General features: G+C 39.6%; 1 long non-coding RNA gene across 1 annotated transcript; it reads left to right on the forward strand.

Annotated features, from left to right (window-relative positions):
- Positions 1-9,974: 9,974 nt before the first annotated feature.
- LOC109154257 lies at positions 9,975-15,588 on the forward strand. Its single transcript, XR_002049671.1, has 3 exons — positions 9,975-9,985; positions 12,825-12,930; positions 15,579-15,588. It is a non-coding gene; the product is annotated as an uncharacterized LOC109154257 (long non-coding RNA).
- The last annotated feature ends 214 nt before the right edge of the window (positions 15,589-15,802 follow it).

Here is a 15,802-nt window from a genome sequence, read left to right on the forward strand (position 1 = left end):
ATGTTAAGAGAAATATAAGAGTTTGGCAATCGTCGATGCTATAAATCTCATAGATCTGTGTCTAGTTTCTGTCCGTCTTCTCAATTATTCTCATCGATCAAACACCTATAGATATGATTTTAGAGTGATTTTGTTTAGATATTGAAGATGTTTCCTTGGGATGACGATTTTACCCCTAAAAATATATAATCCGGCAATATTTCGTCGTCAATTTGGTTGAAAGGACCAAAATTGATAAAAAAAAACAAAGTTAGGCACCAAAATTGAAAACTTTTAAAGTTGTGCACCAAAAGTGATAGATCCTCTAAAGTCGTGGGACCAAAAGTGAAATTAATTCAAAATAATATGTACTTCTGATTTTTTATTGACATGGTGGTTAACCTTTAAAAAATAATTTTTAAATTCCATTTTAATAATTTTAAATAAAATAAAATTTTTTAAAAAAATTAAAAACCCAACACCTATCCTTTTTTTTTTTTTTTTTCAAAATATCAATTGGAAGGGGGTGACCCGAATATCCCCTTCGTCTTTGATATTGAGAGAAAGACACTCCAACCGAAGACGAAGAAATATTTTTTGTCACTAAGCTAGAGACGAAGATATTGCTTCATCATTAGGACGGAGACTTAGGGGGTTGGTTTTAATTTTAAAATTTTATTTAATTGTTAAAATAAGTATAAACTTTTAATTTTTTAAATAATAATCGTCATGTCAGTAGAGAACTAGTTTGGGGATTATAACAGTCTGATAACTTCCAACCTTGAGTAAGAAAAGTAGAGACAATATATATACTCGAATTACTCGGTTGCCTAGACGCTCTAGGCACTACGCACCCAACTTGCGCCTAGCGCCTTCTACAACATTGGTATTTACATATTTGAAGTATTGGAGGTTAAAATGAATCTTAAAAAAAAAAAATAGAACTTGTGGTATAATAAAAATGAACCTTTAGTATATTAAAAATGAACATGATTTTTTTTTTTTTTTAGTGCTAATGACTCTATACTCGAATTCCTCGGCGGCCTAGACGCTCTAAGCACCCGACTTGCGCCTAGCGCCTTCTACAACATTGGATTGGAGGTTAAAATGAAGATACATGAATGTTTTTTTAGTACTAAAAGCACAAAGAGTTAATACCCCCACAATGCGATTTAAACTTGAGACCTCTCATTTGAGAAGTCACAGCTATGCCATTCGATCACAAAGCCTTTGGCAAAATGAACATGAATGTTAGGGATTCACATTGTAATGATCATGGTTCGCGGTATAATAATAATTGGTCACAATACCTAGACATAATATTCTCAACTCTATCTTTTATTTATTTTGATAACTCATGTTTCTCTCCTTCGTTGGACTATATAACTTTTAAATTTATTTTTATTAGCGGGGGAGTTAATCAATTCATGATACCAAATGAATGGAAATTGTATCAAGAGAGAATGTTCAAAAATGGGGAAAAATGTATTTTCCTTAAATAATTAATACTCATAAACTAATTGACTATACTTAATTAAATACATGAAATATTGAGACATAATTTCTACACCAAGTTACTATTGTGATTTGTTGTGCCCGTAGGCTATTAGCTCCTAACCGATGAACTTTGTATACAATAGAATGAACATAAAATTGATAATACAGAGTAGAGAGAAAATTAGAGATTGGGGAAATCACCAAATCTATTTTATTCAATCCATCCTTACATGTTTATAATACAAGAGAAAAAGAAGGAAGTAAATAGGATGACCGTTATAAACTATCACCATAAAAGGTCATAATAATGTCTGTTGGTTTTTACAGCCTTGAGTGGTTGTTCAGTGGGCCAACACTACCGTAAGAATGTACCTTGGAGTGTCTAAGTATGAATGCAGCAAAAAAGAGAGAATAAATTCAAGAGAAGAGAGAATAATGTCGTATTACTTCTCTAGGGTTTGGCCGCCAAATGTGCCGATCCTTTTCAAGGTGATCATGTGAGGATATTTATACACGAATGTGAGATTCTTACAAGGTAAGTAGGGTTGACGTAAAGTCAAGTCTAGAGGAGAGGTAGGGCTGACGCGGTCGCCTACTTGCTACCATAACCGTCTAAGCTAATTAAGGAATAAGTTACTTAATGAACGAAGATAGCCTCATCCGCTGGTATCCGTTTCTGGATCTGAACCCTATCGGGAATGTCCCGACCGCCGAGGGGATGCTTTTTAGGAGCCGCCGCACCCAGGCGATGACACTCTGCCTGCGGAGCGTGGTCGCCCGGTTGGGTCCCTGAGTGGCGCACGGATAAGGACACACCGCCCACGGAACCTGGTCGCCCATTTGAACCCCGCAGGGTATTCAGCCGGGGACACACCGACCACCGAGGCTGGTCGCTCGACCGAGTCTCGCCTGGGAGCCCCACCGAGGACACACCGGCTGCCTGGGCTGGTCGCTCTATCTACGTGGGCAAGCCCCACTTGAGTAAGCGCATGCTGCTATGGTTGACTGGTCGCCAGAGGATGACTGGTTTTCATCGCTATGTGCCTTATATAATGACTGTGGCTCTGAGAATCCCTCACCCGCTAAGTATCGGGCATTGCCTTGATCTGAATACCTTGCTATACCTTCCCGTCCGGCTTCCTTATTTGAGGTATCTATCAATGTCCATATTAAAATCATTTGTAACACTCCCCTTGGACATTATATAACCATAATCTTGCCTCATTAAAAACTTGCTAGGAAAACCCTGTGGGAAAAACCTAAACAAGAAAAGAGTACAAGGTATACCGATAGTATATTTAAATAAATTCATGCCTCGTTAAAAACTTCACTAGGAAAATCACGTGGGAAAAAACCTAGTTGAAGAAAAGAGTACATGATATTTGTAAACCCATATATTGTACTGATTGTGTGACACCCCGAAATCCAAATTCATTTGAGGGATTAATTATGTAACTAATCCTAATTCAATTGGTGAATTAATTCCTAAAATCCTGAAAATTCAATACTTGGGGACTAGTAATTGACTAGTCAATCCCAAAGTCAAAGTTGTACATTGAGCTTTGTAAGGAGTTCCCTTGTTCCTTACACTTCCCTTGTGTTAGTAAGGGTATTCTTGACCTTTCACTTGTTGTTGGTAATGTAACCTAACCTAGTAGACCACTTCATTCTATCCTTACACTTTTCTAAAAATCTAGCTCCACCCTCTCTCTAAAAGGTGAGTAGCTTTTCTTCCAAGCCAAGTTGGAACCTTGCCAAAACTTCAAGAGTTGCTTCCAAGATTCAATCTTTCTTATATTTGGGCATCTAGGAGGGTAAGATCTAAGTTCATCTTGTGTTTTTGGTTTTATCTAAGGTGTCTTTTCTTAAAGATAGAATCTTTATGATCTTTTGGTGTGTTCTTGAAGTGGGTTTGGAAGGTGAGCCTAGTGAGGAGCTTGTTGAGGTGTAAAGTGAAGTCTTTAGTCTACAAGAGGTAACCCATGCTCTACAAAATCTATTTTGCTTACCTATATGTGATTTCTTGGGTTCTACATGTGTTTTGCTATGAAATGTGAGTGTTGATGCATGATCTTGTGAAAATGCATATCTAGAGCTTGTGTTTAGGGTTCTTGTGTGCCATTGCTTGGCATTTCCTTTGATTCAAGTCATTTTGTTGTATTTGGTGAGATTTGGCATGTTTTGGACTTGAATTTGAGTTTGGAGAAGAAAATCCGCGAAGTGTTGAATTGTGGTACAGGGGTGTACCCGCGGGCGGAACGGCGGGTAGGGGTCCAACTCGTCGCCAACCCGCGAGGTACAATGGCCGGGAAGCCTGTACCCGCGGGCGGAACCGCGGGTAGAGACCTACCCGTGGGCCTACCCCGGGTACCCGAGGGTATGTGATGTTGGTTGTTGGGGGATTTGTTCCCCGTGATTCTTTTGACTTGGTATTTGGTCTTTTGACTTCCCGATGTTCTTTTGTGGAACTATTTGAGCGTCTTCTTGATGTTTCGTATGTCTAGAAATATATGGTAGGTATCCATGTAGGTTTTGGTGTCTTGAATCGTTCTAAGTGTTCAACATTGTGTTTCGTTGAACTGTGATGAGTCTTGTGTGTTCTTCGGAACTGCTTTCGGTTTACCCGTTTGATAAGCATGCTAGTTCGGTGTTTAAATGCTAGCATGTGTGTTGTTTGTACCTTCTTATGGGTTGATGATAACTTGTGTTATTCATCGTTGTTGTTGTTGGACTGTGATCCATTCCTTGATTGAATATGGTTTCATATCTTCGTTGTGATCCGTTGATTGATTCCTGTCGTGGTGTGATGTGTTTGTGGCTTTACCTGGATTGCACGATTAGTGGTATGGGACACTAGTCACCAAGGTATTGCAGCGGTCCTCGTGGTGGCCGTGACGCGATTATGTTGTTTGTGGCCTTTGTGTAAGGTTCACGTGTTTATTTCTGGGATAACAGGTGTTATCCAGGGCATGTGTTGCCATGTGTGATTGGTATCCTCGTGTACTATGAAATTGGTGGTTTTGTTGGAGGGACTGTTGGAGGGGGAACGACGGTTCCCGGAGGAATAAGGTTGGACTTGGCGTACAGGGGTCCTGGATGTATAGGTTGGAACTAGACATAAGGTTGGGGGTAGACATAAGGTTGGAACCGAGCATAAGGAAGGCATATCAACTCGTGATGAGTGATCTCATGAGGGCTTGTGTAGCCGTGGTTGTGTGTTCTCTTCTTGTGACGTGTGTAGTCACAAAGGCATGTGTTGCCATCGGTCTTGTCTTTATCCTTTGTGGTTTGGATGTGTTCCCGTATCCTTGTTGAGAGTGTTGAGTCTTGTGTTGACTGTTATCTTGGTTTTGTAATTATATACTTATGTATTCTGTTTCGAAAATGGCTTTATAACTTATATCTTACTTATGTATGATATTTCACATGTATTGGTGGATTACCAGCATTATTCGCTGACCGGGCGTCGTCCCATGTTTTATTGTGTTCTTTCAGGTGATGTCTAGGCGAGTGCGCAGTCTAGTGCCTGTTAGCATAGCTCTCCCGTTGGTTTTATGGCCTGTGTGCCTATCTAGTTGTAGAACTTTTGAGACTTTGGATAGTTGTAAACAATGCAGATATTGCCGTAGCGTTCAACCTTGTTGGTGAACGTGGCATAACACCCCATGACTTGGATTTATGTTTATCCAGTTATCGTTTAGTCTTCCGCTGTGTTTCTTGTTTAGTTGTGTTATTTGCATGTTTTAAGGCTTTCAAATAGCCCGTTTTTAGGGGGTGTTACAGTTGGTATCAGAGCCTAGGTTTTGAGCATAGGATGTTAAAAGTCTAGACTTTCTAAGTGGCTAAGAATGGTTTGAGACTTTAAGGTGACCTTAAGAATCTAAGTGTTAGGCTTAGGACTTTAGGACGCGCGGTGAAGTTGTGATTTCTTGTATCGTTTTCTGTTGTGTTTTCTGTGCTTTGTTTTCCTTTTTGCTCTGGTTCTCTTTAGTTAAGGCACCAGGTAAGGGTGCGGGCCCTAAGTTTCCTACCGTTATCGTGCTGTTGCTGTTGAAGTCGAGGATGGCTTCATCGAGACGTTGTGCAAGGTCTTCAGAAGCAGTCACCAGTGAACAGTTAGCTCAAAGTCTCCATCAACTGACACAGATCACCCAGACGCTGAGCAAGGCCCTCCTCAACAACCACCCTCTTCAGAATGGGAATCGTGACATAGTTCGTCAAGTCGCAAGTCTCCGTCCCCCGATCTTCGCCGGTGAAGAAGATTCCGCAGTGCTGGACGAGTGGATCTGGATGTTTGACAAGATCTTCGAAGTTGTGGTATGCCCAGAGAATCGCAAGGTGAAGTTGGCTACGTTCTACCTTCGGCAAGAAGCGGACTCGTGGTGGATGCTTGAAAGGCCAACTTGTAGACAAGATCCGGAGTTCAGTTGGGAAGACCTGAAGGTTAAGTTACGCGAGCGGTTCCATCCTGCTCGTTTCAAGGAGGCCTACCTTTGTGCAACCGACCCCTACTGAGTCCAGCAAGTTCAGAAAGGAATCCGGGAGAGCCGTAAGAGGAAGTTTGATGGAAGCGTTTCACCTGTGGTTAGGAGTTTGGCGGCTACTAGTGTTGGATCAACAAGAAGCCTGCAAAGAGATGACTCTAAGAGAGGTAAGGCTCCCCAGCCAATCCGGAAGATTAAGGCTAAGGGAAGGCGCTCCGTTTGCAAGAAGTGTGGAAGTGACCACCCCGGCGTCGTCTGTCTCGGGAAACCGATAGAGTGCTTTGTTTGTGGCAAGAAAGGCCACCGTCCTTTGAGTGCAGGGCTAAGAGGAAGACTTCGACGGACTCAACAACAACCTCAGCAAGGCAAGATCAACAGTTGTGAGACAGATGCAAGTGGGAACCGTGGAAGTAAGTTTTGTACCATTTTGTTGCACCTCCCTTCGTCTTTGTGCCTTTCCTGCGTGTTAGCTTCAGGCATTAGCTTGTTTGAGTGTTGCCTTGACCCTCGTAAATCTCTTCATTCCTTTAGACAAACCCAATCGCCCTTTTTGTCAAATGATCCTTTTCTTCCGAACCTTGTTCTTGTGTTCTTTCCAAACCATCTTGTGCAAGGCAGCGGTGACATCAGCTTATGAAGGATCCGACAAGATCTAAGAGTTAAACCGCGTCCGAGTCGAAGTAGAGAGCCTTCAGTTCGTCATTAGTGCAGTGATCGAAGCGTCACGTCGAAGAAGTAGCCTGAAGTCGAGAATCCTTAACCCTCTTTAAGCCGTCTTTCTATCATCTTCTTGTCAAACCAATTATCTCTTTCCGAGAAATCTTCCCTACCTCTTCGAGCGTCGTTCTCGTTTCCTTCTTAATTCGATTCTATACAAGATGACAACCTCGTTTTCCTAAGTTGTAATCTTGAAAATCTTGATTTCCTTCTTAACCTACGTTATTCTTGAGCCTAAATCTAGTACCCTTCATTAGGAAATCTTCATTATCCTTTCAAACCTCGTTCTTGTTCCCTCCTTGATTTGATTCTGTTCAAGGTTACGACCTCATCTTTCCTAAGTTGTGACTTTGAAAATCTTGATTCCCTTCCTAATTATTGCTATCCTTGAGCTCAAATCGGATACCCTCCGTGAGGAAATTCTTTCAATCCCTAAAACCCCATTTTGATTCCTTGCTCCTTGAGTTATAGCCTTGTTTACAATCCTCTTCTTCTTAATCAACATGGTCCTCGAACTGTTGAACCTAAACTCTTACCTTGATCGTCCCTCTGAATCGAACCACGTTTTTGTTTTCCCCGCTTCTAATGATTCTGTGCAAGGTGGCAACCTTATTTCCTAAGTTGCAACTTTGATGACTTTGATCCAACTCCTAAGTAACGTGGTCCTTGTGTTTCTGAACCTTAAAACCTTTCACTCTAATCCTTACCGTTGAACCGCATCACTTCTTGTGAGCCTTCTTTCCCCTGAGATACCTTTCTCCTTTGTTATCGTTCCTGTTTGAACCTTTCGTCTGGACCGGAGTTTTGGAGTTTCAAGCGTTGCTTTGTAGAGAGTTGGAAGTGGTGTGCTAATGCAAGTTTTAAGTCGGTAGCCTGCATCAAGTTCACCCTAGAGCCGTAGAGAAGGACATCCAACTCGTGTTTTTGATCTAGCAGTTGCAGCCTTTGTCGGAAGTGACGAATCAAGTTCAAGCAGATGCCGAGCTCAAGCTAAGTAGTGGAGGTACCTTGTTTCCTTTGGTTGAAGAAGCCAGCAGAGATCAGTTGAAGATGCAACCCTGGTTCTATGATCCCGAGTGATCTAGTTTAGAGTTCTTGTGGTGTCAGTTTCTGTTTGTGGCTTGTACCTTAGCTGAGTCGTCCCGTTTTGAGTAGATCGTTGGCTAGTTTAAGCAGGAGTTTGGCTCGGTGTGAAGTTAGCTTTCCTTTCCGGTAAATCTTTTAGCTATCACCTTATCTTTCTTTCTTGTCTTACCTTTGTGAACCCTCAACCTATCTCTAAGTCTTGTCTCTCGTTTTGTTAACCGACGGTTTTGGTGTTGAATTTCGTTGTGACCAAGCCTATTAATCTTACTACCTTACTTTAAACCCTTGTTTCCTCTAACCTTGGTTAGTTGTCGAGCACCTTTATTGCTTAAAACTTCGTTTTCAACCCATCTCTTAAGCTTTGCCATCCGTTTCGCAAGCCGACCGTTTTCGTTGTGGAACCTTGTTGCGTCCCTTGCTTTTTTTGTTAGTAGGTTCGTTGGTAGTTGTATCCTCAGTTGTGCGTTTAGTCGTTCCCTCTTGTTTGCCGTGGTTGTTAGCTTGTAGTTTGAGTAGTTGGTTTAATTGCTTTGCTTTTATGAAGACGCCGTCCGTCGCAGTTAACCAGAGGTTGGACCAGCTTGAGGCCAGTTCTAGCCGAGGAAGAGTCTGATGAAGAATCCGAGGAGTCGGAGAGCGAGTCCTTCTAGTGTGAAGCTGTGGCTATCTTGTTCGTCCTTAGTAGTTGCATCTTCTTAGCTGTTGTCGCCGTCTGTAGGTTGTTTGTTGTTCGCTTTTGTGCTTGTTTTGCTTGTCGCCTTGTTGTTTAGTTAGCTTAGTAGTTGGTGCTTTGTGTTGGTTGTTTAGTTCTTAGTGGTTGGCTAGAAGTCGGTGTTTGTGTTGAGGCTAGAGTTCTTGATGCTCAATCTATCCGTTTGCTAAACTCTTGCCAATCCTTGATTTGAAACGCCTTCTTCCTTGCTTTGGGATACTTCATTGCCTTAGAATTTTGTAGAATCTTTTGGAGTTTTTGACCAAAAGAGTTTGTTCTTGAACCTCTTGTCATAATGTTGTTTCCTTTCACCGTTTGCCTTTAATTCGTCATACCCAAGCTTCGGGGACGAAGCTTCTTTGAAGGGGGAGAGGATGTGACACCCCGAAATCCAAATTCATTTGAGGGATTAATTAAGTAATTAATCATAATTCAATTGGTGAATTAATTCCTAAAATCCTGAAAATTCAATACTTGGGGACTAGTAATTGACTAATCAACCCCAAAGTCAAAGTTGTACATTGAGCTTTGTAAGGAGTTCCCTTGTTCCTTACACTTCCCTTGTGATAGTAAGGGTATTCTTGACCTTTCACTTGTTGTTGGTAATGTAACCTAACCTAGTAGACCACTTCATTCTATCCTTACACTTTTCTAAAAATCTAGCTCCACCCTCTCTCTAAAAGGTGAGTAGCTTTTCTTCCAAGCCAAGTTGGAACCTTGACAAAACTTCAAGAGTTGCTTCCAAGATTCAATCTTTCTTATATTTGGGCATCTAGGAGGGTAAGATCTAAGTTCATCTTGTGTTTTTGGTTTTATCTAAGGTGTCTTTTCTTAAAGATAGAATCTTTATGATCTTTTGGTGTGTTCTTGAAGTGGGTTTGGAAGGTGAGCCTAGTGAGGAGCTTGTTGAGGTGTAAAGTGAAGTCTTTAGTCTACAAGAGGTAACCCATGCTCTACAAAATCTATTTTGCTTACCTATATGTGATTTCTTGGATTCTACATGTGTTTTGCTATGAAATGTGAGTGTTGATGCATGATCTTGTGAAAATGCATATCTAGAGCTTGTGTTTAGGGTTCTTGTGTGTCATTGCTCGGCATTTCCTTTGATTCAAGTCATTTTGTTGTATTTGGTGAGATTTGGCATGTTTTGGACTTGAATTTGAGTTTGGAGAAGAAAATCCGCGAAGTGTTGAATTGTGGTACAGGGGTGTACCCGCGGGCGGAACGGCGGGTAGGGGTCCAACCCGCCGCCCACCCGCGGGGTACAATGGCCGGGAAGCCTGTACCCGCGGGTAGAGACCTACCCGTGGGCCTACCCCGGGTACCCGCGGGTACGTGATGTTGGTTGTTGGCGGATTTGTTCCCCGTGATTCTTTTGACTCGGTATTTGGTCTTTTGACTTCCCGATGTTCTTTTGTGGAACTATTTGAGCGTCTTCTTGATGTTTCGTATGTCTAGAAATATATGGTAGGTATCCATGTAGGTTTTGGTGTCTTGAATCATTCTAAGTGTTCAACATTGTGTTTCGTTGAACTGTGATGAGTCTTGTGTGTTCTTCGGAACTGCTTTCGGTTTACCCGTTTGATAAGCATGCTAGTTCGGTGTTTAAATGCTAGCATGTGTGTTGTTTGTACCTTCTTATGGGTTGATGATAACTTGTGTTATTCATCGTTGTTGTTGTTGGACTGTGATCCATTCCTTGATTGAGTATGGTTTCATATCTTCGTTGTGATCCGTTGATTGATTCCTGTCGTGGTGTGATGTGTTTGTGGCTTTACCTGGATTGCACGATTAGTGGTATGGGACACTAGTCACCAAGGTATTGCAGCGGTCCTCGTGGTGGCCGTGACGCGATTATGTTGTTTGTGGCCTTTGTGTAAGGTTCACGTGTTTATTTCTGGGATAACAGGTGTTATCCAGGGCATGTGTTGCCATGTGTGATTGGTATCCTCGTGTACTATGAAATTGGTGGTTTTGTTGGAGGGACTGTTGGAGGGGGAACGACGGTTCCCGGAGGAATAAGGTTGGACTTGGCGTACAGGGGTCCTGGATGTATAGGTTGGAACTAGACATAAGGTTGGGGGTAGACATAAGGTTGGAACCGAGCATAAGGAAGGCATATCAACTCGTGATGAGTGATCTCATGAGGGCTTGTGTAGCCGTGGTTGTGTGTTCTCTTCTTGTGACGTGTGTAGTCACAAAGGCATGTGTTGCCATCGGTCTTGTCTTTATCCTTTGTGGTTTGGATGTGTTCCCGTATCCTTGTTGAGAGTGTTGAGTCTTGTGTTGACTGTTGATCTTGGTTTTGTACTTATATACTTATGTATTCCGTTTCGAAAATGGCTTTATAACTTATATCTTACTTATGTATGATATTTCACATGTGTTGGTGGGTTACCAGCATTATTCGCTGACCGGACGTCGTCCCATGTTTTATTGTGTTCTTTCAGGTGATGTCTAGGCGAGTGCGCAGTCTAGTGCCTGTTAGCATAGCTCTCCCGTTGGTTTTATGGCCTGTGTGCCTATCTAGTTGTAGATCTTTTGAGACTTTGGATAGTTGTAAACAATGCAGATATTGCCGTAGCGTTCAACCTTGTTGTTGAACGTGGCATAACACCCCATGACTTGGATTTATGTTTATCCAGTTATCGTTTAGTCTGCCGCTGTGTTTGTTGTTTAGTTATGTTATCTGCATGTTTTACGCCTTTCAAATGGCCTATTTTTAGGGGGTGTTACAGATTGCCTCGTTAAAAACCTTAACTTAAGAAAATCTCGTGGAAAAAACTTAGTTAAGGGAAAAAGTGTACAACCATAAGCCTTCAAGGCATAAACTTCAGGATTTTGGGATTTGTCTATTTAAGTATTTGCCTTCAAGGCATAATCTTCAGGATTTTGGGGTTTGTCTATTTAAGTATTTTTATATAACTCCCCCATTAATATATGATATATCATACTCATACCTCGTTAAAAACAACACTAGAAAAACCCATTGGGAAAAACCTAGTGAGGAAAAGAGTACATGGTTTGTATATGCTGCAAAAAGTATTACTAACTATTAGTCCTTTTAAGACCCAATCTACAGGATTGACTTGAGTGAATGTACTTCATGTCTCCCCCTTATGATAACAATCTTCAAATTCTACATTGCTTAAAGTAAAATCATTGATTCAAAAGGGTGTAGAGAAGGGATATGGTACAACCTTCAGGATTGTCATTTATAATTTATCATATTTTCCCATGATCATCTGGACCAATAACATTATTTATAGTTTATATTTTGTTTCTCCCCCTAAATATAATAATTTTCTTTACCTACGCATATCAACCCTATGGATATTTTGTAGGGTATACATTTGCTGACTTGTCACTGGAGCAAATCTTCTAGACAAATATTTTATCACTCTTCTGGAGTTCATGTGGATCAAGGTATTTTATATCATGAAAAACTATACACGTTTTTATTTGTCCCAAGTATGATGACTTCATGTCAAAATGCATCAATATGAATATTTATACCTTGATTTGCTATTCATTATCTCATCTCATAACTTAACAGTCACTATGACAAAGCGAGAGCATAGTAAAGTAATGATGAGACGAAAATATACAAAGTACATCTATAAGAACAAGTATTATCCTTTAGGCTTAAGATGCTTTAAAGCTTAAATTGATTTATAATATATCAATCCAAGTCATGGTATTTAACATAATGCCAATATTCAAATATCTTCTCGAAAGACGTATTTTATACCCTAAGGATATTAATGGATATCATTTCCTTTTCTTTCTAGGAGAATCACCAAATCACTCTTTACAAATTACAAAAATAAGATGCGAATTTGGAAATTTTCGATCTCAAAGAAAAGGTATTAAAAAATGACGTTTTGAAGCAGCAGACTTCTGGTCCTGAATTATCCTCTTAGGTTAAAAAGGTCATTTATCAACTTCGAGAGATTATTTGGACATAGACTAATTAGTGTGTAAAATTCCTTTTAAGGAAATGCTCGATCTACAGGTCGAGATAGTACTTGATTTTCCATCTCCTTTATTTTACAATAAGCCCCTTAATAAGTACCTAATAGTACATATTCATTTCTATAATTTCCTATTTTCAATCAATTACTTTACTATTTTAAGTTAAGTAAAGCATTTGTACTTCAACAACAAACATGTTGTGATATTTTCTTTCTTTCATTTTTGAGAATTATAAATCCACAAAGGATTTTTCAGATAAACATTAGTGTCTAATGACCCATAATATCTAGGTCATGACTTTAATAAGCTGCATATCTTAATTTATTATTCTGCCAATTTTGTAGCGGAACTTTTAATAATAGTCATTATGGGAGAGTATATTAGAATCATTTTTTTTAGGGTCTCTGCGTGAACCATTGTGCTACAAACTCGCTTTATATTATACCACCTCATCATTCTTATTTTCCTTCCACACCATTTGTAACCTACAGGGTTAATACCTCAATGGTGTACGAAAGGAATATATTAGCGAGTTAAGCTATATATGCCTTTAATTGCTCTCTTTATACGTTAATCAATCTAGGCGCTTCTGGCACCTAGTTCTGGATCCAAATTGTCATATAATATGAGCAATTTGAAGGTAATTGTGTTGTCGACAACTTATAACATTTTTCAAAAATTTCTCCCATATATGTAAAAGTAAGGGAAAATAACATCCCCCCCCCCCCCCCCCCCGAGTTATATACTTATAGCAATTTTTTCCCCTGAATTATTCAAGTAGCTATTTTTCCCCTTGAAATATTAAATGGACATATTTACCCTTAAAATAAATATTTCATTTATTTTTCTTCTCCAAAAAATTATGACCACGATTCGGTTCGAACCAAACAGACACTATAGCAACTAAACTGAAATATTTCAATTACAATTAAGAATCGAAACCTGATATTTAGATTTTATTAAAATCGCGAACCGAAACGGCCGGTTCATGTTCCGAACAGAAAAAAAAAATACATTTATTGTTGAATTTAGACTATTTTAAAAATAAAAAAATAAAATTTTAAAATAAAAACGGTTCAAAATCGCGAACCGGATCCGGAACCGCCGGTTCATGGTTCCAATTTTTTGGATTCATGATTTTAATAAATTGAAATCCAAATATTGGGTTCTAAATCTGAATCATAACTGGAAACTTTCAATTTGATTGCTATAGTGTCTGGTCCAGTTCGAACCGAACCGTGGTCATCCCTACGTATAAGTAATAATTTGTTGGAGAAGAAAAATAAATAAAATGTTTACTTTAAGGGTAGAAATGTCAATGTAATATATCAGGGGGAAAAACTGCCACTTTTAGAATAATTGAGGGGGGCTAATGTACTTACATGAATAACTCAGGAGGAAAATTTGCTATAAACATATAATTCAGGGGGAAAAAGGGTCACTTTCCCTAAATGTAATTTTCGAAGTTAACCAGATTATAGTCATTTTCCAATGATATTTATATCTGGTTGTTCTGCAACCCAGTATTATGATTATTTGGTGCACCTATAAATTACTGGGTTTTCTCGTCGTCTGGACGATTGTCTTAAAGATATTACTTTTTAAGATTTTTCAAGAGCTCTAAGATTTTCAAGAGTGACAAAGATTATTTACTAGATCTAGTTGTTTGTGGATTCTTTATTTTTCTATACCAGGGAATCTCCCGCACTTCTGGCGTCAAGGAGTATCGATATATATATATGGTCCAATTTTGTAGAATGTGTATAGGACCTAGTCACACTTTTTATGAAATAGATTTATTTGGTAGATTTCTTTCTGAACTTCCAGTTCAATCTAATTGGTACGTGCATTTAATTTTTGAAGATCATTTCGTTTCATAAAATTTCTCGGCATTCAATTTAAATTTTGATCATATCTCCCCCTAATGCCGCGAACCTATCTTCATGCAGTCAGCGTATCCATCGCAACACTCTCAGGGGATTTAAATATTGGAGACAACATATGGAGGTTTAGATGGATACACTATGGTGGTTATGTAATAGATTCGTGTTGATAACGTGTTTTGATTTGTTGTGTCGTTGGCCATTAGTTCCTAACCGATGAACTTTGCATACAATAGAATGAACATGAAATTGATAATACAGAGAAGAGATAAAATTAGAGACAGGGGAAATCACCAGATCTACTTTACTCAATCCATCCTTACTTGTTTATAATAATACATCCTCCCAAATGCTCTGTCGGGTCGGGTGTGGGGGGCCCTTAGGGTTGGGTTCAACCTTTTGAAAGAATGTTTATAATAATACAATAAAAAGGAAGGAAGTAAATAGGATGACCGTTATAAATTATCACCATAAATGGTCATTGTGACACCCCGTAAATCCAAATTCTATTTAAGGATTAATTAAGTAATTAATCCTAGCTTAATTGATAATATATTCCTAAAATCCTGAAAATTCAATAGTCGGAGGACTAGTAATTGACTAGTCAATCCAAGTCAATGCGTTGTACCCTATGCTTCATGAATTGTTCCCTTGTCTCCTTAAACTTTCCCACTTTAGTAAGGGTAAAGAATACTTTTTACCTTATGTTTGTATCCCAAGCTAACGTAGATTCATTTCTCATTCTTTTCCCTAACACCCTAAAAAGAAAAGCTCCTTCTTCCCTATAGAAAGTAGCTAGCTTCTTCTTCAAGCCAAGTTTGGGCATTCCAAGATTCTTCAAGTTGGTCTCCAAGATTCAAACTTTCTTAAGTTTGAGCATATAGGAGGGTAAGATCCATGGTCCTTTAGTGTTTTTAGTACCTTTCAAGGTGTCTTTTCTAAAGATAGAATCTTTGTTGTCTTTTGGTGTGTTCTTGAAGTTGGAGTTGAAGGAGAGCCTTAATAGAAGTTTGTAAGGGTGTGATAAGTGAAGGTTTAGGCTACAAGAGGTAACCCATGCTTTACAAAATCTATTTTCTTACCTATATGATGATTTCTTGACTTCTACATGTGATTTTTGCTATGAAATGTGAGATTTGATGCATTGTCTTGTGGGAATGCATATCTAGAGCTTGTTATTAGGGTTCTTGTATGTCATTGCTTGGCTATTCCTTTTATTCAAGTAATATTGTTGTATTTTGTGAGATTTTGGGTGTTTTGGACTTGAATTTGGACTTGATGTTGAAAATCCCCGAAGGGATTATTTTTGGTACAGTAGTGTACCCGTGGGCGGAACGGCGGGTAGTGCACCAGCCGCCACCCCACCCGCGGGGTACGTGGCTTGGGAGGATGGGTTCCCGCGGGCGGAACCACGGGTGGGGGTCCACCCGTGGCCCCACCCGCGGGGTACATGATGGTGATGTTCGGGG

The sequence above is a fragment of the Ipomoea nil genome, unplaced genomic scaffold, assembly GCF_001879475.1.
Source record: "Ipomoea nil cultivar Tokyo-kokei standard unplaced genomic scaffold, Asagao_1.1 scaffold2610, whole genome shotgun sequence".
NCBI lineage: Eukaryota > Viridiplantae > Streptophyta > Magnoliopsida > Solanales > Convolvulaceae > Ipomoea > Ipomoea nil.